Genomic DNA, 23,469 nt, shown 5'->3' on the forward strand with positions numbered 1-23,469 from the left:
GTTGGTGCAATCTCCTGGAGGGCTATAGGTCAGGTTCAGAGAAACAACAGCTTTTCCATTTCCTCAGCCTGTTGAAGGTTGAACCGTTCTGTCATCGATTCCAAGTGGCTTTCGCCACTAGCAAAGTAGCCAGTACTGATTATTATTGTTGTTCTTGTTGTCCTGGAAAGCAGTTGCCATTGTTTATACTCTGCTTCCAAATATAATTTCAAAATTACTAGCATTTTTCCCCATCTCACCTGCACTTCAACAAGCTCAACAGAGCCCCCTCCCCCTTGTTGAAATGGTTGAAAAAGTGTGGTCTGAATTTGTCCAGAACAAAGATATCAACACTTGTTATTAAGGGTGCACAACTTGACAAGAGACAAAACTGTTATTTGAGCCTCTTCATGTGGATTTAATTCTTGGGTGCCACTTGAGCTGTTTCTGCAGGCTGAAGATGTTGTCAGGAAAATTGCACTTAGTACTACACATGGCTTCTTTTGTGGTGCCGCTCATTTTTCTTAAGAGTCCTCAAAAGAGCCGGTTCAGTTAGCATAATCATTCTTCAGGAAGACATTTCCTCCAAGAAGCATAGAATGGCCTGTTTACCTGGTTCAATACAGGCAGCTGCTCTGTAGTGCTTTGGCCTGACATCTTTCTGTAAATTCTACCATGCAGAAGGTAACAGAACAACTGAATAAAGTATAAGTCATCAACAAGTAGTTATGCCTTCCAGACTAGTTAATATTTTCAAGTGGAAGTGGCTTTTAAAGACCTGGTATGCATAAGAATGTTTAATCTGGCCAATGGGATGAGGTTTCTATGTACACTGCCCCCCACCCAAACTACTATAGGCCCTTGAGAATATGGAAACTTAAAAAACTTTCTTTTATTGTACTGTGACCAAGAGTAGTGTAGATGTATGATCACTTACATCACTTGCTGATTCATGTTTGGAAATGCAGGTCTGTCACATTCACAAAGTACTTTTTAAGGAGTACAAATAAATCATTACTTCTAAGAACGTAAGAGCCATGCTAGATAAGACGAAAGGCCTATGTAGCCAGGGTTCCATTCTTACAGTTGCTGGCCAGATTTCTATGGAAGCCCACAAGATGTAAGTGCAATTAGTCCCTGGCAACTGGTATTGAGCCTCTGATACTATAGGTAACATACAGCCATCATGACTAGTAGTCATTGATGGCTTTATTCTCCATTGTTAGCCTTAGCCTTATATATCTACCAAATAATACCAGAATTAGCAGGACTGAATCAACTGAATGATAAAGGGCTGTGAGCTCTCAGATGGAACTTTTTTTTTTTTTTTAACTGAGAAACAGTCCTATTCTAAAATAATATAACTGGATTTCCTTCTCTGCCTAATCATAAACATGGTACATATGTTAATATAAACAGTGGAATAACAATCCTAAAAAAATAGATATGATCCTAAACTGTACTGAGAAGTCCAAAGTCCAAAGACTGCTTTCCTATGTATGCACCATCATACTTCATTGATATCAATATGACATTTCTAGTTACCACCCTGGAAAGCAAGAGTAAGGAAGAAATTAACACAGTGTTCACTCACTCAATCCACCCTGTTCTGTAACATTTTGTCAAAATGTATATTTAAAAAAAGGAGCAAATATTATTTTTTAATTACTAAATTAGAACACTATATAAATTATTAATGGCCAACTGCATGGTAGTGAATGAAAGTCATATTTTAGCTCATTTTTTATGAGCACTTTTTAAAACAGAGTTTCGTTGGTAGTCATGTCAGAACGTGTCTTATAGCTTCAGACCAAAGCTTCAGGGAAAGCTAAGTTATACATACACTGATACCTGATTAACCCAAACCATGAAAGTTTTTAATGTGTTGTTTTATTATTGTTTAAGTTTTTATTTTAAAATTTTGGTTCCTATGATCGTTAGCTGCCTTGAGCACCATTTTCTTGGTGGAAAGATGAGGTACAAATAACTAACTAACTGAAGAAAGAAAGAAGTTACTTGTAGCTAAAGCTGCAAACCTTTCCTCATGTACCAGGGAATAAGCCCCATTAAACTCAATACTTACCTCTGAATAGACATGCATAGGATTGCCCTGTAAGGTTAAAATACTCTACATACTTACCTGGATATGTTTTATTTAACTCAATGGGACTTACTTCTGGGTAAATATATACAGGATTACACTTTAAGGACCATCAAAACCAATGGAATAAAATACAGCTGAAAAAAACAACAACCCTTGATTTACTGGATCATGGCCATTGTGTCGGAGGGAGCAATCCTATGACCACTTGACAGCAGCTAGATGGCCATAGGATATCTGGTTTGGGGGCAACTGACCTCCCCTAACTTCCACGCCGCCTTGGAGGCAGCACAGAACAGCCCCATCCTCCACACTTACAAGAGGAGCAGGGAGCGGCTGAAAAGGGGAGTGTCTGGGGGACGTTCCGGGGTGAGGAGGGCAGAAATGCCTGTACGACACATCCAATGTGTCATACAGCAGCCTCCTCCCCTGCTCCATCCTCCTGCAGCTAGACAGCCGCAATTCGCTGTCTAGCCAAAAATGCAGGGCAGGAGAAGCGCAGAGGGAATGATCCTCTCCTGCCCTGCATTGGATAGGCGGTCACCTCCGAGTTTGGAGGTGGCCACCTATCTGAATGGGATTGCACCCTTCATGTATGTATTTAGTTCTGCTGATCTGATATAGGCCCTCACTAGGATTGTGGGGAGGGAGGGAAGTACAGTTATGTAGGAAAATCAGAATAAAATATTCCTTGTGGATTCAAAAGGGGAAAGTGGTGAACATTCACCAAGAGTTAAACATTAAGAGTTAATAGTTAATAATACTTTTCTCTAAATAGTCAGAACCAATGCATATCAGAGATGTGAGTGCTGCCTATTTTATTTCTAGCCTTCTAGGGTTATTGCCAGTCATCTTCTCACACACTCTCACATGTAAGTCCTGCACCCTTTCCCAGATTTGTATGGTTATAAATAAGCAGGGACAGACAGTGCATTACCAGAAGCACTTCCTTCCTTCCTTCCTTCCTTCCTTCCTTCCTTCCTTCCTTCCTTCCTATGATTCATGTTGCAGGGCTAAGCCCCTTGTCCTGAAAACTAGTTCAGGAGATCGGCCTTACTGAGTATTGCCTCAAATTTAGGGATGGGTGCATCAGTCTATTTTTTAAAAATGGCACATTTAAATATGTATTTATAAATTTAATATCTTGCTAAATATGGATTTTGGAGAAAGCAATCCTGTGGTCCCTGGAGAGCATCCCAGGGACCATATGTTTCTTCAGAGTCCCCCCTTCAAGACCATAAACACTGCTGCGACCTCAGAAGGTGGGGGGGACTACAGAATCCAACCCCTCCCCTTGCCAACACCCTTGCAGCCAACGTGGAAAGAACCATGGTGTCTACATTCCAAGGTCGCAAAAATGGCCTCAGGGAACCTTGGAGAGGACTGAAAGGGGGCATTGTGGTGGGCAAGGAGGGGAGAGGAGAGGCCAGGTTATGAAAAATCCTATGGCCTCTCCAGACCAAGCTCCATCCCTGGCAGCATGACTACTCTAGATGGCCTCAGAGTCCCATCTAGAGGAACATTTATAAAAAGGAGGATGGAGAGGCAAAATAATCATTCGTCCCGCTCTCTAAGAAGCCACCCAGCAGGACACTGGATACCTGGAAGCCTCCAAGATCAGAGGCTTCTATCTAACAAGGATGAAAGCCATAGGACTGAAACCTAAATGTATTTTGATGCTATTTTTTAATGGAAAATTGTGTTGGAACATTTTGGAAGTAAAGCTCATGGATAATAAGTATGCACATTAGTCAGTTTATACTGGAATTCACAAAGGCAGAATTCCTTAAGCATCCCTACTCAAATCAAACCATTCCTTCCCACAGACCATTCATCACATCTCTGTCATTGTTCTGGGCCCTGGCCATTCATCCTCAGAGGATGAGGCTCCTGAATTAATGGTTCAGGGGCAAGGTTCAGTTAAATAAGAGTGTCATGAGGTTTTCACCTCCTTCAGGACCTAGTTCTCCAGGAAGGCCCCTGAGTCTGTAGAAGGTTCCATTGCCATCCTCAAATTCTGAGGACACTAGCCACACTGTCCATGTCACTGGAGCCAGAGGCTGCTGAGACAGACCAAGGCCCTTATGGGAGAAAGCCTTAATTAACAAGGAGGCAGGGCTAACCAGCCTAAGGGAAGCCCAAACCATACTTCATGCTCAGTCATAATCTGCTGCTTGTTGCAGCAATGTACAGGCAAACTGGTCTGGCTTCCAATCCCAGTATCATTCAGAGCTCTCTGTTTCTGTTTCTCTGGGAACCTTGACTCCTGTTTGGTTGGAATCGAACTGAACCTGATGTGTCCTAAGACACTGGTGTGAACTAGATCTGCAGTAGACACTCTGTAATTTAGACCTCATAGTGTCCAACAATGTTAGGCCCTCATTACAACAGGGCTCACTGGCTAAAACAGAACAGTGTCTTCCCTTCCCCACAATGTTTTATGAGTCTGTAATTGCTCTAATTTTTCCTACCCTTGAAGCTCTAATATGGCACAACACACAGCTGAGCTGTGCCAAAAATTTCTTACACATTTATTTAACCATTCTCATTCAATTTGATAGAACAGAAATTGTTTTTAAAAAGAAACTCAAAGGAGAATAAAATTTTGGAGAAATTCTCATGGGCTGGGTTCAGGATTTTTGTGCTTAACTTAGTTATGAGGTGGTCAAAAAGTGTGCATTAGTGTCCTGTCTTTCATTGTACAATTATCTCTCCAGTAGCCTGGAGCCTCCTTTAGTTTCTGCACTTCAGTTAAAGCCCAGGGGAAGACATAATGAGGTAATTCCTCCCATAGGGCTTTCTTAGTTTATGAAGCTCAGGCAGCTTAGGGCCTACAGAACAATGGAATGATATGTAATAGAAAGCAAGAAGCACACACAGCACCTTTGGCCACCTTGCAGTGATTAGGTAAGCTTGAAAACACCACCAAAAGAAATTCAAAATAAATTATAAAACACCCTGAGAATGAGGCAGAAACATGGAAGCCTCTTTCATGGGGGAAGAAAACTTTCAGGAAATCGGAGGACAGATTTTGGCACAGCACTAGCTCCACCTCTTCCCTGGAATGGGACATAATGCTATCCCCCCTCACACCTGCATTGCGGAGGATGCAAAAGGGGGGCCAGGTTGCCAACACAGCTGATGCTATTGCCACTTGCAGCGGCATCACAAAAAACCTTAGGAAAAAAAGAAAGGGGCTGGACCAAAAACACTGCGAATGGTGAGCCTACCTGAGAGAAACAGCTGGAGAATTTCACTCCCCCTGGACAAATTCAGTGAAATTGTCCTCCCAATTTCTCTGCTAGGGATGTTAGAGAATTCCGACACGGATCTCGGTGAGGCCGAATGCCAGTGCATTCGCCCCCCGAAATCTGTGGCGGAACGAAGCTGCCCGCCCCCTCCCTGCGAAAGGCGCATAAAATGGGACACCTACCTGCTGCTGTTCGCTTCTTCACTATAGCCGTGATAGGCTATGTAAATACTTACGCAGCCTATCATGGCTAATGCAGGGATGCCATTTGCATCCCTGCAGAAGCCATGATAGGCCGCATAAGTATTTACGTAGCCTATCACGGCAAAAAAAAGGGAACGCAAATGGCGGTGGCTACAGCGGTCGCCATTTGCGTTCCCTTTTTTTTTTTGCCGTGATACCCTATGTAAATATTTATGTAGGCTATTACAGCAAAAGAGGGGCGCAAATGGCGTAGTGGCCACCATTAGCGTTCCCTTTTTCTCTTTTGCCATAATAGGCTATGTAAATATTTACGTAACCTATCACAGCAAAAAAAAAGGGAACACAAATGGCAGCCGCCGTAGCCGCCGCCATTTGCGTTCGCTGTTATTTTTATTTTTTTTGGCCGTGATAGGCTACGTAAATATTTACGTAGCCTATCACGGCAAAATACAGGGACGCAAATGGCGGCAGCTACGGCAGACACCATTTGCGTCCCTGCAGGCTGCCCAGCCGTTGGATGTCCGGCTGCAGGCGGCCCCGGCCGGCGGCTCTGTGGAATCTCTGTGCCGGCCGGGGAGAATTTTGGGGGGAGGGACGGAGCACCTCCCCCCCACTGCGAATGTCATCCTTTGAAAAGGTAAGTGACTTTTATACATCCCTATTCTCTGCTCACAAATACTGTGAAGAAATTTGAGAGGCTGTTTATACACAGTTCTAGGCACAATGCAATGAAATGTGAGATGCTAAGAACAACATGTAAGAATCTTCTGCCTTTATTGCTTGTCCTAGGTTTCCTGTTTCCAAGAGTAATTTTTCCACAAAAATGTCTGTGACATTTTATGGGGAGTGGCAAGGGTATGTAAGCCAAACCGTGTTGTTAATATTTTAACACTACAGTCATAATTAATAATATGCAGTTTTTAATTGTTTGCTGTATTTCTATTTTCTATATAATGAGCTGTAGAGTTACTGATCACATCATCAAAAGTACTCCCTTCAGCAATTTGGAGGTTTTATTCAAACTTTAGTCACTGTGGTTTTGAGGAGGATGCAATACTTTAAGCTATTCCACTTTGCGAATATGGCTCCTGAACTCTTTGCGTTCTATAATAGTGTTGGTAACAACTGAGCAATCAACATGGATGAACAGGGCCATGCATTGCAATTACCAAATTTCAGCATCATTTGCTGTACCATTTTCTTTTGTCCTGTTTCTCTCATTTGAGGTATTTGGGCTGGGATACAATGGCTCAAATGGTCATTTTACAATGTGTACTCATATTATACTGCAAAATGAGTGAAATAACCTGTCATGGTAATTATGCACAGTATTACCTCAGTGAATGCAAATCTAAATAGGCTGCAAATCCACAAGGAGGCTGGAAGCAGCAGTGAAAAATATAGGTATTTTTAACGATAATAGACATGTTTAAAGAAAGGTGCCTGAGGCAGTAGTTACATTGTATCACAAGTGCATGCCATTTTGGCTTTGTGCTGAGGTTTCTGCTTTATTTTCTGTATAATATATGTGCTTTTTTAAACTTTTATCACACAGAAGCACAGGTCAGGCTCAAAGTATTCCATTGGCAGAAGAATTGGTTCTATCATGATTCATGAGTAGGCTATAATATTGTGTTTTTCAGTTGCAAATTTGAACTGAGCATTATGTCAATTGAGTTTAAATTTTAGGTTTTATAGGTTTTTCCAGATAAGTAAAAATGCTTGCATTTATCTCCTATAGAACATAACAATAGCACTAGTAGAAGTTGGGTCCAGATAAATGCGACAAAGCAGATTTTAGCACTGAAGTAGGCCCAAAATCTGGCTGAATGGCTAGTAGGGACAGCAAAGAGAGATTATAGCTATCTCTGAACAGAAGGCCAGTCTATGTTTTGGTAGAAGCTGCAGCCTTAAATTAATCCTGCAACTCCTACCAACTGCCACTGCCTACCACATAGGCTTATATGTAGGGATGTACGAAAATTCTGCCACAGATCTCGGGGAGGCCGAATGCCAGCGCATTCGGCCCCCTGAAATCGGTGGCGGAACAGCCTGCCCCCCACCCCCCCGGGACGAGACTTACCTTGGGAGGATCTTCCTGGCGGCGGCGGCTCCGGCAGCGGCTCCGGCTGTGGTGCGGCAGCGGCGGCAGCCGGTCTTCCGACTGGCTGCTGCCGCCGCCATTTCCAGTTTAACCCCCCCCCCAAAAAAAACGTGATAGGCTACGTAAAGATTTACGTAGCCTATCATGGCTAGGTTTTTTTTTAAAAAAAACGTGATATAGGCTACGTAAATGTTTACGTAGCCTATCACGGCTGACTTTAAAAAAACACACACAATCAAACGTGTGTACGCAAATGGCAGCGGCCATGGCTGCTGCCATTTGCGTTCCTTATTTTGGCACGTCTTAGTCTACGTAAACATTTACGTAGACTAAGACGGTGAAAATAAGGGGAACGCAAATATCATAAACGCTACGCTATTTGCGTTCCCCTTATTTTCGCTGTCTTAGTCTATGTAAATGTTTACATAGACTAAGACGTGCCAAAATAAGGAACACAAATGGCGGCGCCCATGGGCGCCGCCATTTGCGTACGCGTGTTTTTGGTTTTGTTTTAATCAGCCGTGATAGGCTACGTAAATATTTACATAGCCTATCATGGCTGACTGCAGGGACGCAAACGGCAGGGGCTACGGCCGCCGCCATTTGCGTCCCTGCTAGCCAGCAGCCGGATGTCTGTACCTTTCATACATCCCTACTTATATGATGCTGTATTGTAACTCAGTATATATGCGGTCCTCAGTATATTTGCAATTAGACCCCCCATGAGTTAATTGCCGTTTTAGAGCTTTGAACCTAAATCTAAATGTAATACATTGTTATGCATGCCTCAGTTCCATGAGTGGACAAGAAGCTCCAGGGGTGCAGCATTTACCTGGGTTGGTTTCCTTTCGAGGAATGTATACGTAGAATGGTGTTTCCGTAAACTATATTTGAGTTTATTTATAGATAGACAAGGATGAGCATAGCTTAACTCCTACAAACTGCCAATTCCACTGGCCTCCACTGGCAAGAGGCCACCCACAAAAGACGTTTTCCAGAGCTCAAAGCTAGCTCACTGCCCCCTTTTCCAGCCTCTCTCAAAAGCTGCAGCTTTGCCTCTCCCCCTCGAAGCGTGGGTTCACACTTAAAACAAGCCATGGGGTTCAGGGTCATTTGTAAACCACCCCAGCCAGCCATCCTCACCAGGTTTGGATGTAATGACAACCCACAACCAGCAAGGGTAATTATGCTAACTAGGCGGCTCACGACCGGCACACGCAGGGAGGGAAAATAAGCCACTGTGGCTTGTTTACCCACTGTGATTGTGCAAACCTGGTCAAAGCCCCCTTTTATGCCTTTCTTCCGTTGTACACACAGCTCCAGCTGGAGGGGAATATGGGTTAGTCATATTCTCCAACCATCTCCAAGCCTTCCAGGCCAGTCACCTTCAATTCCTCTAACAAAAGATGTGCTTGGCATGTTCTGCAGCTGACTATTAAGGACATCTGAGCAGTCATTCTGGACCCAGATGTGTCCAGAATGCAATCCCATGCATGTGCATTGAGCTGTGTTCTGTGACACTTACTCCCAGGGCAGTTTGCACAGGGTTGTAGTCTGGATGTCTCATGCACCCATACAATCAAAACACTTCCCAAAGCATCTTTTCAGAGAGCCCTCTGCATTACTAGTTCAGTATGAAGCCTGTGATGGCTGGCCTACTGAACTCAAGGCATTCTGAGCTGCTGGCTGGGATCAAGGAACGAGTCCATGAAAAACACATCAAAGGTAAGAAATTGTGAGATAAGAAAGCAACAGTGACAGAACACATTCTTTTACATGTCTTTTCTTTAGACACTTGGTCAGCTAAACTCAAGCTAAAATTGCTGGGGTTTACTTTACCACTGTGAATACTATTCACAGTTTCAGATATTTGGATTAACTTTTGAGTTTGTAGTTAGTCTTTACTCCATATTTTATCTTAAATGTCCAGCTCCTTGGGGTAAGGAAACAATACCCTAATTTACACTGTAAAAAGCCAGTCACACTAGAATAAAATGAGAGTAGTGGGGCCGATCTACAGTGCGCCCACCATCGCAATTAATTCAGTGACCCATCGGGTTAAACGCTCTCGCATTAGAACGTGATTATTCACACTCACCCATTTTCCCCATTGCAGTGCTTCATCGAATGCACAAGCTCGGTTCTAGGGGTGCACGAAAGTCACTTACCTGGTCTCGCAGCTTGCTTCGCGGTGGGGGGGAGGCGCTTCGCTGCTCCCCCCAAACTTCAGGCCGGGGGGGGAGGCTTCCCTCCTCGCCTGGCCGAAATTCAGGCTGGGGGGAGGCTTCTTTACGTAGACTACGGCGAAAATAAGGGCAACGCAAATAGCGTTGCCCTTATTTTCGCCGTAGTCTACCTAATCTTTATGTAGACTACAGCTTCCAAATAAGGAACGCGAATGGCGGCTCCCTATGGGGGCCGCCATTAGCCGTACGCGCTTTTTTTTTTTTTAAGTCACCCGTGATAGGCTACGTGATGATTTACGTAGCCTATCATGGCTGACTTTGCAAATCTAGCCGTGATAGGCTACGTTAATCGTCATGTAGCCTATCACGGGGGCGTTTTGTTTTTTTTACGTTTCTTGGAATGGCGGCGGGCGGCAGCCGGTCGAAAGACCGGCTGCCGCCCCTGCCCCTGTCGAAGCCCTGCCGAACTGCCTCTGCGACCCGCCACTGGGAGCGATATTCGGGAAAGGTAAGTCCCATCCCGGGGGGGGCGGGGGGCAGGGGGGGGCGGAGAATTTCTCCCCGAACTACTTCGGGGGGCCAAATACGTTGGCACTCGGCCCCCTGAAGTTTTGGGGAGAAATTCTCCCCCATCCCTACTCGGTTCACACTCGAGCACTGTGCTGTTTTCCTGCACGTGGCGTGCTTGTCTGATCTCGGATGCTAAGTGGGGTCAGCCCGGGTCAGTAGTTGGATGGGCGACCGCCTTGGAATCAGGCTTCCTGAATTGAGCAGGGGGTTGTTCTATCCCTTCAAATGAGACTACATTGTGAAGCTTCACAGCTTCGAATCTTTGGAGATCATGCCTGAATTTGAAAAAAAAACATGGCGGAGAAGCCCCGATTCTGTGAGGATAATGCCTTAATTTAAAAAAAAAACATCCGGAGTGGGGGATAGGAGGGGGTAAAACTTAATCTCATTTGAAGGGATAGAATAACTCCCTGCTCAGTGGGTTATTCTATCCCTAAGTGGGCCGACCCCGCTTAGCTTCCGAGATCAGACAAGCACGCGCATATCCAGCCCTTTGCTTGTTGCTGAGGAAATCGGGGCTGCTGAGGAAGCTGTGCAATCAGTAGCCGGAGGAAGACATGGGGCCATCGAGAGCTGTGATTGGACAGGAGGGAAATACAAACACTGCTGTATGTGGATGGGGGGGAGGGGACTACAACTGGATATGGTAGCGAAGGCGGAAAATCAGAGCACATTGAGGGGAAATACTGGGATATTAGGGTATTGAAAGCGGGAGCATGGAAGTGGGAAATTCCAGTTCCAATTCGAGGCGGGTACTGCGTAGTGTGAAAGGCGGGTGGTAAAACTTCATTGGAAGTGAAAAAAGGTGGTAAGTGTAGACCCAGCCATGGTTTTCTGGAGTATCTCACAACTGTATATGGTCTAACCCATTGCATGGAAATGAGCATGGACATAAAACTGGAACCAGCACAGATTCCATATCTAAAACATTATAGATGCTTTTAATTGTCTAGAAAATCCTGGAACACAAAAGTTGCCATGCCATGTGCTCTTCAAAACTAAGGCACAAGGGGCACCTCCACCAAGTCCTATATGCATTCATGCAATACCAGTAAGCACTGCAGAAGTTGGAGAAAGACACCTTCATCTCTTTGATGTTGGTTGTTCAACTGAAAATTCTTTTACTATAATTTAAGGTGAGGGAGGTCATTCATTCATTCATTCATTCATTCATTATATTTCTACACTGCCCAATAGCTGGAGCTGTCTGGGGGCTTCACAACATTCCTTGTTTAAATTAATTGCTTTTCATTCTAGTTCTAGGAAATAAAGGCAAGCAGTCTATTGATGTGTCCTATTCTTGCAGATAACCAAAATGGTCCATCTCTTATACCTTGTTAATATCTTTAATCATTATTCCTTTTATTTCTGAAGTTTGGAGGTGGATACCTATACTACCAAAATAGCACCATCCCTTAAGAAGAGGGGGAGATCAAAAGGTTTGGAGGAACCCCACGATTTGCATAAGTATCCCCAGAAAACCTAAGGGAAAAACCCTAAAACAGCCCAATTAAGACTGGGCATGCTGAGTGGGCACAGAATGCTGACTGTATGTTGGAGGGGATGGAAAACTGGAGTGGGGGTGGCATAGACTGGCTGGAACCTGAAAAGCAGCACTCCACACTGCAACATTTTGTTGCAGGTCCCACTAGTTTCTTTTTAATAGCTGGGGTTGGTCAATCAGAGCAGAACAAAAGAGGAAGGACTCAGTTGGTTCAGATCCCATCACAAAAGGCACAGAGTTCTCTAACCATATTGAATGTGTCTTTAAAAATGTACTTTAGAAAGAGGTTACAGATCTTTACAGATCAAAATGCTGTTCTCTAACTAGGAACATTCTGTTCATTAAAAAAATGGTCTCAGCTGTAAAAATGAGAGTGGGATGGGGGTGGGGGAAGCCCTGTTTGTTCTCCATTAATGTCTATATCTAAAATAAACAATAAGATCTGATATCTTGAAAGCCACTTTATATGATTACATCAGTACAATTTTCCAAGCTGAAGAGTCGGAAGCATGTGGTTTCTTATCTGAACTTGCGTCATTATTTTAATGTGTTTATTTTAAAAGGAGATTTCAACAGCACACATCCTGTCACCTCCTGAACATCTGTCTGTCTCTCTATCTCCTTTTCACATATCATAATGCAGATAGTTCTGCGACAAATAGTGAACTCCAGTTGTTTTCTTGTATCATTTGTGCACTTCTTTGAAATATGACTTCCAAGAAATGTCCTAACCCTGGTGCCAGCTTGTCTGGCAAAGGGGGGGGGTGCAGGTGGGTGGGGAGAGAAGAGGTGGCTACTGCCTATTGGGTGCCCCCCCCATGGCACCACCAGGCAGGGGAGGGGTCGGCAGGGCTGTTCTGACTTAATGCAAGCCTTGTTTCCTTCCCCTTTTGACCTTGGCGTCCCTCTGCCTCACAAATGACAGAGGATCCATCTGCCATGTTAACACTCCAGGGAATCGTGTTAGACGCCCTTGAGCAATGTTCTCACCTCCCCTGGGACACATTTCTGGTCCTTCAGGCACAGCTCCAGGCGGTATTGCATCTCCCTAAGTTCTCCCTTGTGGAGCCTCTGCAAGACTTTGTGGGGTATTTTTTGTTTAATTTCCCACACAGGGTAGTGGCCCCTGGCCATGCCTTCCTACGCTGGCTCTGTTGGACACTGCAGGGTCTGTAGCTGCTGCCCTATCAGACCAGGGCCCCCTCTACTGTGTGCATGGATCCGTGAGTATGGCTTTGATTTTTGGGACTTTTATGGCATCTCCTCCTGGAGGCGTGGGTTGCTCCTCAAAGCCAACTCGCAGGGTCACTCAGGCGCCGCCAGCACCCTGGATTTAGGAGTGCATGAAAGCCACTTACCTTTTCTCGCAGCTTGTTCGCGGTGGGGGGGAGTGCTTCGCTGCCCCCCCCGCGAAGTTCAGGCCGGGGGGGGAGGCTTCCTGCCTCGCCCGGCCGAAATTCAGGCTGGGGAGGAGGCACCTCACCTCGCCCGGCCACGAAATAAAAAGTTAAAAAAAAACACGCCCCCGTGATAGGCTACGTAACGATTAACGTAGCCTATCACAGCTAGATCTGCAAAGTCAGCCATGATAGGCTACATAAATCATCACATAGCCTATCACGGGTGACTTAAAAAAAAAAAAAAGTGCATACGCAAATGGCGGCCCCCATAGGGAGCCGCCATTCGTGTTCCTTATTTGGTCGCTGTAGTCTACGTAAATCTTTACGTAGACTACGGTGAAAATAAGGGCAACGCAAATAGCATTGCCCTTATTTTCGCCATAGTCTACGTAATCTTTACGTAGACTACAGCGACCAAATAAGGAACGTGAATGGCGGCTCCGTATGGGGGCCGCCATTAGCCGTACGCGCTTTTTTTTTTCCCCCCAAAGTCACCTGTGATAGGCTACGTGACGATTTATGTTGCCTATCATGGCTGACTTTGCAAATCTAGCCGTGATAGGCTACGTTAATCATCACGTAGCCTATCTAGGGATGGCGGAGAATTTCTCCCCGAAACTTCGGCGGGCCGAGCGCCAACGTGTTCGGCCCCCCGAACAAGTTTCGGGAAGAAATCCTCCGCCCCCCCGCCCCCCGCCACCCCCCGGGATGGGACTTACCTTCCCTGAATGTCCCTCCCGGCGGCGGGTCCGGCTGGCGGTTCGTCGGGTGTTCGAGCGGGGCGGGAGCGGCAGCCGGTCTTTCGACCGGCTGCCACCCCCGCCATTGCAATCAAAGAAAAAACAAAACAAAACGTCCCCTGATAGGCTATGTGACGATTCACGTAGCCTATCACGGCTAGATTTGCAAAGTCAGCCGTGATAGGCTACGTGAATCGTCACGTAGCCTATCAGGGGACATTTTTTTTTTTTTTTTTACTTTCGTGTTCGCGGCCGGGCGAGGCGGCAAGCCTCCTCCCCGGCCTGAATTTCGGCCGGGCGAGGCAGGAAGCCTCCCCCCCGGCCTGAATTTCGGCCAGGCGAGGCGGGAAGCCTCCCCCCCGGCCTGAACTTCGCGGGGGGGGCAGCGAAGCACTCCCCCCCACCGCGAACAAGCTGCGAGAAAAGGTAAGGGACTTTCGTCCACCCCTAAGCCTATCACGGGGGTGTGTTTTTGTTTATTTTTTACTTTTATTGGAATGGCGGCGGCGGCAGCCGGTCGAAAGACCGGCTGCCGCCCCCGCCCCTGACGAAGACCTGCCGAACTGCCACCGGGACCCGCCGCCGGGAGGGACATTCGGGAAAGATAAGTCCCGTCCGGGGGGGGGGTGCAGGGGGCGGGGGGGTGCGGAGAATTTCTCTGAAACTTCTTCAGGGGGCCGAACACGTTGGCACTCGGCCCCCCGATGTTTCGGGGAGAAATTCTCCGCCATCCCTACCTGGATTTCATATCCTTCAACAGGTTGGCGGTCCCCTGGCAGGTGGCCCAAGTGTCGCACCACCACCAGTATTTGTTTGGACCTTACCTTTCCGGAGTTCTTTCCTTTACCTAGCCATGCGCATTTGGGCCGACATCATAGCCAAGTCGGTAGCCCTCTTTTGGTACAACAATATGGCCACTAGGTACGCTATTAATGCACTATCCCCCAGAAGTCGGGGGTCCTGTCGTTGGTCAGAGCATACACGTCCCATTGTCTGCGTCATAACACCTGGTTCCGGGCCCACCATGTGCTGGTTGACAAACCCACTTGCCGATTCTCTGTCACGACATCAGACCCACAGGCTCTGGGCCTTAGCCCCGTGGGCATGGCATTACCTAAGCCCAGCCTTGCAGTATTATTGGGGACTGGCATACTGAAGCCGGGCATGCCATCCTGATTTCCATAGCTCCCAGTACTGGAGCAGCCTACAACAGAGCAGGTAGGGAGTTCCACGCCTTAGGGACAAACTTCAGTCAAGGGATTCATGGCCCTTACCTAAATCATTTCTGCACTTTTGTGTCTCTTCAAGGGACAAGGGGATATCTACCAGAGCCATAAGTGGCTAGCTGGCTGTTTTTAGTCTTCTTGGCCACAACAGGGGGAGCTACTGACCCCAAGTCAGATTTCAGGGCTAGGCATGCAGGGTAGGGTTCCAGCACGGATGCTGCCCACTCTAGCAGATTCTAGGGCCCTCTCTCTCTGGCTACCCTTCTTGGGTTCCAAGGTTATGTCCCTCCATTTGCCCTCCCCAGTGTGATGTTTTCCTGTTCCACACACCAGCCTTAACGGCCTTCTTCGGGGCCCATTGAGATTTTAGGGTCTTTTCAGGCTCCCACGTTTGACTTGTCCAGGAGGACCTTTAGATATTACGATGTACAGGTCTGTTCAACTGTAATCCACCTCCGCATTCGTAGGTCATAACTGATGGGTACGGCAAGGGCACTGGAGTGGCCCCACAGCCAAGAGCAATTCGATGGGCGATGCCCTGACAGGGTCCTCTTGAGTTTTTTACTGGAATGCCACGGGTCTGGGAGAGACCTGTGCTTCGTCACTCCATCGGTCCACCACTGTCGAAATCTCAATCTGGGCACTCAACTCATTAGCCCTAGCATGTTAGGCCTAGGTAATTTTCGATTCAGACCCTCTCTTTCTGCATTAAAGAGGTCTCCATGGCAGCGGCTTCAGGTTTATTTCACAGGTGCATTGTGATGATGGGAAGACTGCGCTGTGAGGTATCCCGGCCTTGCTTTCCCAATTTGGCTGCTTCCCCTGATTCATTTTCCCTTCACTCACCCTAATGTCCTTATTCCTTAGACCGTCGGATTTGATGTACGCTGTACAGGTGCTTTTACTAGGGCATGATGGTGTTTTGGCTGCGCAAAGGGCTTCTCTGTCGGCCTTTGGATCTCAGCTTCTGTTACCCTGACATGTCACAATCCAGTGGTTGGCAGACGGGCATGCAGTGGGAGTTCCTTCTCCACCCTGTTTCACCAAGGATTTTGTCAGTCTTCTTCTGCAGGTGCAGGTGCCGCACATTAGAGGGAATGACATGGGCTGTAAGCCAGGCAAGGACCTGACTGAACAGGCCTTGGTTAATGTGCAGGTGGTCCGGCATACCTGGTCGGAAGTAGCCATATTGCAGTCCACTGCTCCCATTGATCAGCTGGAAGGCTCGGAACGATGCTACCATTGGCAGGGCACATCAGTGGTGGACAGAGAAATGGCTTGGCCTATGTGAATGAGGTGATGGATTCTCCACCCACCAGGAAAATCCATGGACAAGGAGGGAGCATTACAGGCAGGATGGTGTTCACCTGTCTAATGTAGGGTATAACATATTTCCATTTGATCTGCAAAGGGGCCTGCAGGAAGTATTTCTACTCAGGTGGGGGGAGTTTCACAAGCAATAGGCTTGTGACTCCTGTGGCGACTAGGACGGGCAAAAGCAAAATGGTGGAGCGGAGCTGGCCAGGGAGGATTCTGGGGGGAGGGATGGAGTGCCCCCCCCATGAATCACACCTGAGAAAAGGTAAGTGACTTTCGTACATCCCTAAGTGCGATACACTTCTCTCAATGAGGCGGTTGTTTCGGTCCGGGATCCCGGCCATGGGTCCCTGTTGGGCATGTGCTACATAGAGTCCATGGATGGTAGTCAATGTTCTGACTTAATGAAAGCATTTGTTTCCCTTTCCTTTGACCTCAGTGTCCCTTTGGCTCACAAAAAGACAGAGGGCTCATCTGCTACATCAACATTCCAGGGAATTTGAGTTAGATACCCTCAAGCAATGTCATCGCCTCCATCAGGACAATTTCTAGTCCTTCAGGCACAGCTAGGGATGTTAGAGAATTCCGCCATGGATCCCAGTGAATTTGACCCCCCGGAATCCATGGCAGAATGGAGCAACCCGCCCCACCACCCTGCGAAAGCCCTGTGAAAGCCCCGCGAAATGGAGCCTACCTGGCTGCAGCTCCGGCTCCGGCTTCAGCTCTGGCTGTGGCTCCGGTGGCAACGTCTCTGGCTGCTGCTGGGCTGCTGCGGAAGCAAATGGTGTCCTGAGTAGGAGACGCCATTTGCGTCCCTATGGTAGCCCATGATAGGCTGCGTAAATATTTATGTAGCCTATCATGGCTAAAGCAGGGACGCAAATGGCGTCCCCTACGTCATTTGCATTCCATTTTCTCCGTGATAGGCTACGTAAATATTTATGTAGCCTATCACGGGCTACCATAGGGACGCAAATGGCATCCCCTACTCAGGACACCATTTGTGTCTGCAGCAGCCCAGCGGCGGAGGCCCCGCTGCAGGTTGGCCTGGCTGGCGGCTCCATGGCCTGGCCACAGAGCAGAGCTGGCCGGGCAGGATTCCGGGGGGAGGAACGGATCGCCTCCCCCCCCCGTCGAGGATTTCGGGGGGAGGGATGGAGCGCCTCTCCCCTACCATGGATGTCCCTGGACAAAACCAGGTAAATGTTTTGTACATCCCTAGGCACAGCTCCAGGCAGTTTCACATCTTCCTAGGGTCTCCCTTGTCGGTCCTGCAAGAAGTTGTAGGACATTTTCAATTCCCATTCAGGGTAGTGGGCCCTGGCTGTGCCTTCCTGTGCCAGCTCTGTTGGGCAAATGCAGGGACTGTGGCTGCTGCACCATTGAACCAGGGTCACTTCTGCTGTGCAAGGGGATCTATGGGTATGGCATCAAGTTTGCGGGACTTTAATGGCATCTCCTTGAGGAGGCGTGGGCTGCTCCTTGGGGCCGCCCTGCAGATTCACTCAGCTGCTGCCTGTACCCTGGGTTTTGGAATCATATGGCAGGTTTGGTGGTGCCTCGCGCAGTGGGCTGAGAGTCAGGCTGCTGCCAGAATTTGTCAGGACCTTACCTTTCTGGATTTCTTATCTATTTACCTAGCTGTGCACATTTAGGCTGACCTCATAGCCAACTCGGTAGCCCTCTTTTGGTATGACAACATGGCCACTGTGTATGTTATTAATCCCCTGTCCTCCAGAAATTGGAGGGTCATGTCGTTGGTCAGAGCGTTCATGCTCCAGTGTCTGTGTCACACACAACATCTGGTTCCAGGCCTGCCATGTGCCGGGTTTGGCAAACCCAAATGCCGATGCTTTATCACAAAATCAGATCTACAGGTTCTGGGCCTTAGCCCTGTGGGCATCCGTTACCAGATCCCATCCTTGAAGTACTATGAGAGACAGGCATACTGATGCCGAGCATGCCAAAATGAATTACATAGCTACATCAGTTACAGGATTCAGGACCCTTACCTATAGATCATTTGCTGCAAGCTTGCATCTCTTTAAGGAACAAGGGGCTATCTGCCAGGACCATAAGTGGCAAGCTGGCCGTTTTAGCCTTCTGGGCCACAACGATGGGAGTTACTGACTCCACATCAGATTTCAGGGTTAGGTGTGCAGTGTAAGGTTGTGGCACAGATGTCGCCTGCTTTAGCAGATTTTAGGTGCCCTCTCTCTCCAGATACCCTTCTTGGGCTTCGGAGATTACGGCCCTCCATTTGCGCTTCCCAGTATGATGTTTCCCTGTTCCACGTAGCAGCCTTAAAAGCCTTCTTCGGGGCCCTTGGGATTTCAGGGTTGGTTCAGACTCCCAAGTCTGACTAGTCCAGGAGAGCCTTGAGATACTCCGATGTGCAGGTCTGTCCCAATGTCATTCACCTACGCATTCAGAGGTCAAAAACTAGGGATGTACGAAAGTAACTTCCCTTTTTGCAGGGGTGATTTGCGGTGGAGGGGAGGCGCTTCGCTTCTCCCCCCAAAGTTCAGGCGAGGAGGGGGAGGCGCCCTGCCTCGCCCGGCTGAAATTCAGGCCGGGGAGAAGCACCCCGTCTCCCTGGTCGTGAAAGAAAAAGTGAAAAAAAAACAAACCCGTGATAGGCTACGTAACGATTAACGTAGCCTATCACGGCTAGATTTCCAAAGTCAGCCGTGATAGGCTATGTTAATCGTCATGTAGTCTATCACGGGTGACTTTGGAAAAAAAAAAAAAGCGCGTACACAAATGGCGGCGGCCCATGGGCGCCGCCATTTGCGTTCCTTATTTTGGCACGTCTAGTCTATGTAAAGATTTACGTAGACTACGGCGAAAATAAGGGAACGCTATTTGCGTTGCCCTTATTTTCGCTGTAGTCTACATAAATCTTTACGTAGACTAGACGTGCCAAAATAAGGAACGCAAATGGCGGTGCCCATGGGCCGCCGCCATTTGCGTATGCGCTTTTTTTTTCCAAAGTCACCCATGATAGGCTACATGACGATTTACGTAGCCTATCACAGCTGACTTTGGAAATCTAGCCGTGATAGGCTACGTAAATCGTCACGTAGCCTATCACAGGTGTGTGTTTTTGTTTTTGTTTGTTTTTTATTTTGTAATGGCGGTGGCAGCAGCCGGTCGGGAGACCAGCTGCTGCCCCCACCCCTGATGAAATGCCGCCGAACTGCTGCCGCGACCCGCCGCCAAGAGGGATATTCGGCCACAGTAAGTCCCATCCCGGGGGGGGGGGGCCCGGCGGAGAATTTCCCCAACACTTTCGGGGGGCCGAATGCCTCGGCGCTCGGCCTCCCGAAGATTCATGGAGAAATTCTCCGCCATCCCTATAAACTGATCGGTATGGCAAGGGCACGGTAGTGGCCCATGGTCAAGTGCAAGTCGATGGGTTATGCCCTGTCAGGGCTTCATGCATTTTTATCCGAATGCCATGGGTCTAGGGAGGGACCCCTGTTTTGTCACTCCGACGGTTCACCATTGACAAAATTTCTATCTGGGCAGTCACCACATCAGCTCTATCACACTAGGCCTAGGTAATTTTCGATTCGGAACCCACTCTTTCTGCATTGGAGCAGTCTCCATGACAGCCGCTTTAGGTTTCTCTCACAGGCACGTTATGGTGGCGGGAAGATGGTGCTTCGAGGCATTCTGGCCTTTTTATTCCTTAGACCGTCGAACTCTGCATATTTATGTGGGCACAGTACTTATGTGGGCACAGTACTTGTGTGGGCATAGTATGGTGTTTTGGGCTGCACAAAAGGCTTCTATGTCAGCTGTTGGATCTCAGCTTCAGTTATCCTGACACGCTGCAATCCAGTGGCTTGGCAGACAGACAGGGCATGTGGTGGGAGTCCCCACTCCTCACCCTGTTCCACCAAGGTTTGGTCAGTCTTCCTCCGCTAAGGATGGACGAAAGTCCCTTACCTGGTCCTGCAGCTGTTTTCGGTGGGGGGGGAGGCGCTCTGGTTCTCCCCCCGAAATTCTTGGTGGGGGGGAGGCACCCCACCCCCCGGGCCGAAATTCAGGCCGGGGGGGAGGCGCCCCGTCTCCCCGGCCGCGAAATAAAAAAGTAAATTGTGAAAAAAAAACCACACACACGTGATAGGCTACGTAATGATTTACGTAGCCTATTACTGATAGATTTTCAAAGTCAGCCATGATAGGCTACATAAATCTTTACGTAGCCTATCACAGCTGACTTTGAAAAAAAAACAAAAAGTGCATACACAAATGGCAGTGCCCATTGGCGCTGCCATTTGCGTTCCTTATTTGGGCACAGGTAGTCTACGTAAAGATTTACATGGACTACGGTGAAAATAAGGGCAATGCAAATATCGTTGCCCTTATTTTCTCCGTAGTCTACGTAAATCTTTACATAGACTACCCGTGCCCAAATAAGGAACGCAAATGGCGGCGCCCATGGGCGCCGCCATTTGTGTACATGCTTTTTTTTTTTCAAAGTCAGCCGTGATAGGCTACGTAAAGATTTACATAGCCTATCATGGCTGACTTTGAAAATCTAGCAGTGATAGGCTACGTAAATCGTTACGTAGCCTATCATGTGTTTTTTTAAAAATTTTATTTTACTGGGAAATGGCGGCGGCCCCTGTCCCCGCTGAAACGCCGCTGAAATGCCGCCGGGACACGCCGCTGGGGCACGCCGCCGAGAGGGACATTCGACAGAGGTAAGTCCCATCCCGGGGGGGGCGGGGGGGGCGGAGAATTTCCCCACCAATTTCAGGGGGCCGAATGCCAATGCATTCTCCTGGATCTCCTGGAGATTCGTGGAGAAATTCTCCGCCCTCCCTATCTCCGCAGGTCCAGGTGATGCATGTTGGAGAGGACGACTTGTAAGTCTGGCAAAGACCTGATTGAACAGGCCTTGGTTAATGTGCAGGTGGTCCGGCATACCTGGCTGGAAGTAGCCATACTGTGGTCCTTGATGCTCCTGCGGATCAATTGGAAGGCTCGGAATAATGCTGCCATTGACAGGGCATGTCGGAAAGTTAACAGAAATGGCTTGAGGGCTATGTGAACGTGTTGATAGATGCACCACCCACCAGGAAATTCTATGGATAAGGAGGGGGCTCTACAGGCAGGATGGTGTCCACCTGTCTAATGCAGGGCATAACATATTTCTGTCTGATCTGCAAAGGGGCCTGCAGGAAGTCCTTCAACGCAGATGGGGGAAGTTTTACAAGCAGTAGGCTTGTTACTCCTGGTGGCGGCTAGGACGGGCAAAAGCAGAAAGAGATTGGGGATGGTGTGCATGCAGAGCCACCTTATGGTGACAGATGATGCCTGAGGCCCCCCAAACGGGTTGTACAGTCAGTGGGGGGATAAGGGTTGCCTGGGAGACCAATCCTCCTCACTCACCCAGGTGTTTGGTGGCACTGGGAGGGGGTGACAGGGGAAGGTCTACTTCCCCCAGAAGGGGCAGTCCGGAGGGGTGGCGAGATCGATGCCACCCCTCAGGCTGGGTGTGTTTTCATCCAAGAAGTGCCAGCTAGTCGCTAGCACAGTCAGCTGCCTGTCCTAGGTTCCCCTTTGCAGATATTTTCAATAAATGTGGCCCAATTTTCAACCCAAGCCTTGTTGTTTGACTCTTCTTTGACCCATCTCTGCTCCCAAATGCACTAACCCCACCACCAGCTTCTCTGGCAAAAGGGTGTGTGTGTTGTGGGTGGGGGGGTGAGAAGAGGTGGCTGGTGCCTATTGGGTACCCCTCGATGGCACCACCAGGCAGGGGAGGGGCCGACAAAGCCCTCTTAAGCTCTGCACCCCCTCCCAAACCAACACTCTCACTCTCCCTTCAGCAGTGTGGGTTTATACCACTTGTCCTTTTGGAAACAATGCAGGAATTTTTGGCTCACAGTTCAATTAGCCTTTTACTGTGTGTCTTTTTGCCTACTTCACACTGTTATCAGGGCTATGGTGCGTCTAGTAGGCGAATATGGTCCAATCTCTCATAAATCTGTGGTTCTGTTATAAATTTGATAAAAATGTATTAAGAACTTTTTATCTCCTTTTTTAATAATAGATATGATATACTGTATATAAAATTCCAGTTTGTGGGTTATAGAAATGTACAAACTCATATATATATATATATTTAGAAATGATACTATCTAAAATATAGATAGTATAAAATATACTAGTGATTGTTGTTGCTTTTTTCCCTTTTATCCTTAATAATTTCCTTCTTTTTCTATTGTTATTATTATTATTATTATTATTATTTTGAGACTATTAGTAATATTCTTGGTTGATTTTAGCTTTAACATTATATGTTAGTTGAAAAGCATTTTATGGCTAGGGGAAAATAATTGTATGCCTGTTTCCTTGCTATAAATCTGAGGATATGTTACTGAAATAAGATGGATTACCTAGGCTGTACTGAATTGTAATATTGGCAAAGGTATAATCTTTTAATTAGAGTGATACTTGAAGTTTATGTGTAAGGGAGTTTAAATTTAACCCTTTTATGTAACTTTTTTTAAAATACTTTTTCTTGTTCCCTTTGTTTTCCTGTTCTTTCCCCATTTTCCTTCCCTTTCCTTTTTATATTTTCTTGTTTGTTTGTTTTTTTGGTTGTTGCTGTGTCCTCCAAAGAATACTGTAATGTTGGAAACTGTAGATGGTGATTATGTTGTTGGTATTCTTTATTTCATTTATAAAGATAAAAAGTAGAATAAAAATTAAGTCAAAAAATATATACATATATTAAGAATGAACCCATGTACCCAAACCCTGTTTAACAACTGGTTGAAATTTAAAAGAGTTTTAAGTCCGGGTTTATCTTCATTAACAGCTATTATGTATAACAAAGAGATGACTGATGAAACACAATTAGGCAGT

The sequence above is a fragment of the Heloderma suspectum genome, chromosome 1 (genome assembly GCF_057233095.1).
Source record: "Heloderma suspectum isolate Gila_16-S chromosome 1, 16-S_ref, whole genome shotgun sequence".
NCBI classification, from domain to species: domain Eukaryota; kingdom Metazoa; phylum Chordata; class Lepidosauria; order Squamata; family Helodermatidae; genus Heloderma; species Heloderma suspectum.